Source organism: Pterocles gutturalis, unplaced genomic scaffold (assembly GCF_000699245.1).
Source record: "Pterocles gutturalis isolate BGI_N339 unplaced genomic scaffold, ASM69924v1 scaffold3140, whole genome shotgun sequence".
Taxonomy (NCBI): Eukaryota; Metazoa; Chordata; class Aves; order Pterocliformes; family Pteroclidae; genus Pterocles; species Pterocles gutturalis.
This window is the reverse complement of record NW_010145554.1, coordinates 52,912-56,744: the sequence shown is the minus strand read 5'-3', so window position 1 is coordinate 56,744 and position 3,833 is coordinate 52,912.

Here is a 3,833-nt window from a genome sequence, read left to right as displayed (position 1 = left end):
TGCTGATGCCTTGTGCACCTGCTTTCCACCTGACTGCGCTTTTTCTCTCCCCTTATAGATCTGTGTGCAATTTACTAGCCTCAAAATCCTTCACCAATATGTATGAATATATGAAATCTGGAAAAGGGTTGAATACATTTAATGTTGCTAAATGCGAACTACACAGTGACAGAACCTCCTCCAAGAAGTATGTGAGGTTTGCATCACACACTGGTCTTTATCGCAAGCTGGATAGGATGGCATTAAGCATGTTTTCCAGTCAGAGGTCCTGGTTTCCTTGCTCCAGGACAAGTTTGGCTCTCCTCCTACCCAAGACATAAATTCCTCACCACATTGCATCCAAGTTCATGCATACCTGCAAAAGGTTGTGTGACCTGAGGATCCAACACTGTAAGCTATATATGATTCACTGGGTTTGCTCCCTTTCATCTTCCCCTACTTTCCCAATATACTCCACTTGATTTTTACATAACAAGATGCTGAACTCAAAGTATTTTTCCTTAATAGATTCCAAATGTTCTCCATAACAATATGTGGCAAGAAAACGCTAAAAACTGACCATTTCATGTTTCCTGGGATTTGCTGTTTTTCCAAAAGCAGTCATCCTCTTTATACTTTCTGCCATGTGGGCTCACTATCTCTTTAATAATGGAGAAGGAGAAGGTGAAATCTAAATTCATTCTTTCATGACTTCTCTGCTGTCTTGAATACATTATCCCTGCTCAGTCTTAGAGGTGTATCATCTCTCCTCCATGATTCTTTTTTATCACCTCATTCCCAAGACGAGAAACAACATCTACCGCTTGCCTCAGCCTCCAGCATGTCTCGTCCCTGAAATATCTATCCCAACAAGACTCCCTAGCTTTTAGAAGGTGAATGGACACACCAGTACAGCAAATGTATTTTGTACTTGCTTGAGTTGCTTCTTTGATCTTGAGATAGAGGGGATTTTGGTACTCAATGGTTACAGTTTGCCTGTCTCTTTTAGCAAGGTATTAGCAAATCCACTGTGTCATCAAGGCTGTGACAGACCCTAAAGTTTATACCAGCAAGTCCTCACAAGATAACCACCAACTGTCCCATACCTCTCTGGGTTCTGTGTTCACAGATGGAAGAGCTCTTAAGGACATATACTTATCTTTTCCCCCCAGTGCTGATGGAGGGTTCACTGCACATTTAAACAACTCATTTGGTGGAAGAAGGACTCCACTGCAATTAATCATGTTCTATATTTCTTGCTGTATTTCTAGCCCTCTTATCTGCAAGTTTCAGGATGCCTCTTTTAAACACCTATTTTATTGCTGGTTCCTTCTCATGATCCCTAGGAGGTTCCTCCACATCTGAGCATGATCAATTCCATCTGGTTTCAATGATTTCTTATTTGTTTTCCTTCTTCCCTACTGTTTCCCTATTCCACCTATTGTTCCTGATTTTCCTTTACTAGCCTTTGTTGTCTCATATGTTTGGGTGAGAAAAAAAATAAAAAAAAACAAAAAAAAAAACCAAGGCCCTTGTCAGCCAATCTACCTCTACAGCTCAATGGAGGATAAAAATGCCCCCAGGACTCTCAATTATCTCCAGAAGGGTCTGGTGAGTCCTCACTGTTGACTAAACTAAGAAATTATTATCTTCTTGTAGAGAATCTTAGATCATTCCCAATTGCTGTGGTCTGTCTTCTCTCTTTCTGTAAGATTAGCCCCTGCCACTTGGGCTAACATGCAAGAACAGCAATACTCCATTTATACAGCTCATAACAAAGTTTTGTCAATGAAGAGTGTTTAAAAACAGCCACAATTTAAACAACTGAGCTGACAGAAACACAATGTAGACAATGTTATACCAAGAGCAAAATCATTTTACCAGCACTGTTTATTTCTCCTTGGGGACTGTCTCAAGCTTCACCAGAAGAGAACTCCAGCCATTAAATCTTCACATCCTTTAGCTATATAGTAAGCCCTTTCCGGAAGTAGTCGACACTTATGTATTCTGTGCCTTCCCTAAGGAAGAACTTTCTAAGCTCACATATGCACAATTCTACATGTAATTTTCTTTTTTCTGGAAGAGTTCTTTTAGTTGTCAGTAATTTCCCTACCAGTTGTGACAAGGAAGCTTCCCTTTTCCATCAACTACATCTAAGTTTTAAAATAATAAATTTAGACAAGTTTACTTACACATTTTAAAATTCTAGTGTACAGTGACAGCTATACTTTCATATATCAGCAAGGCAAGTTGAATCCTGTGGCAGGTAGGCAAAAAAAGTATTAGCTAACAGATTTTAGAAACAACCTTTATTCTAGTCTTGACAGAGCTTAGAAGGTGCAGCAGCATGCTGGGTTTATGAGAAGTCTATCACCATCCTTATTCCCCACTGTTTGAATCAGCTAGGTATTTCAGTTCTGTGATTTTGTATTTGATTTGTAAGTGTTTTCTAACAAAAACAGCACAGAATTTTGTATAAAAGAAACCCCTGTAAATGTAATGGACAAGAGCAGAGATAATTTCAGCACCGTTGTGCACATTGTTCTCTATCTGAAAAATTGTGATTGTTCATGCATGAATAGCCACAATTTTAGTTTGAGAAACACAGCAAAGGGTGTCATGTATTAAAGATTAGAATCTGACTTTATATGACCTCTCCCACCATCAATTATGTGCTAAGATTTTAAAATTTTTTTAAATATAAAAAAACCAACAATAATTTGCTCTGTCTTTAAAATGAGAAGCAAACCAGGGATAAAGGGAAATTCTTTTTCATTCTGTAAAGATTAGTGACATCGAAAAAAACCTCATTCTCTGAGGAGAATTATTATCTCACAGACACAATGGCAGAGAAGAATATTAAAAGTTTTCCCCAGAGTCACACGTATTTGTCAATCTTTATTCCTCTTCATATTTAACTTAATTGCCACAAATGTTGCTTGTAACCCCTCCTTTCGTTACCAAGAACACAGTCCAAGGAGGAACAGATGGCAACAGAGCAGACTTTGTTCTCTTTTTTAATTTTCAGAATGCTATCCTACATGTCTGAATTTTTAGATTGATAATCATGCAGGCTACAGACTCTTGGTTATTAGAGATTCCAGATACTGTGAACTGTGAGCCTTCCATCTTGGTTTGCTCAGCTGTTTTGCTTCAACTTTGACCTAAGCTATGCATCTATTCAAACCTTTCCATTGCTCATCAAACTTCCCAGATAGTAACTACCGTATTGATTATAATGATTCCTTTCACAAGGATCTAGACCCAAGATCACTACATTATTCCACAGAGGACCAGCACGGGCTTTGCCCAAGCCTAGCAAAAGTACTGCATTCAATTAGAAATCAACATGCCACAGTGCTGCTGCTTCTCTTTCAAAACAAAATAATGTATGACAATTTTAAGACTGTCACTGTTCCTCCAGAATCCCAATCAGTATTGTTAATAACACTGGACTACCCTTTTTTTTTTTTTCTTTTAAAGACTGGGAAGGATTTCAGCATGTGCCTAGCAATCATGACATTTAGAAAGGGTACCTTATTTGTACTTTCTACCTTATCTCTAATTGATTCTACCATCTATTATCAGCATTAATCACTTTTTTTTTTAATGGTAACATCCACACAGCAGTCAAGAGTCAGATGACACCCTGCCTCACAGAGCCTGGCAGACAAACTCCAGCAGAGGCACAAGAGAAAATCCTAGCCAGGAAAATCGTATTCTATGAGTGTTAAAGAAGTTTTATATGTGCAACTGCTTTTCTTTACAGACTTGCATATTTGAGTCCCATCACCTCAATAAAATGTTATGGTAAAGGCACAGAAAAATTCTGTTTCCTCTTGTGTGTAAATTGC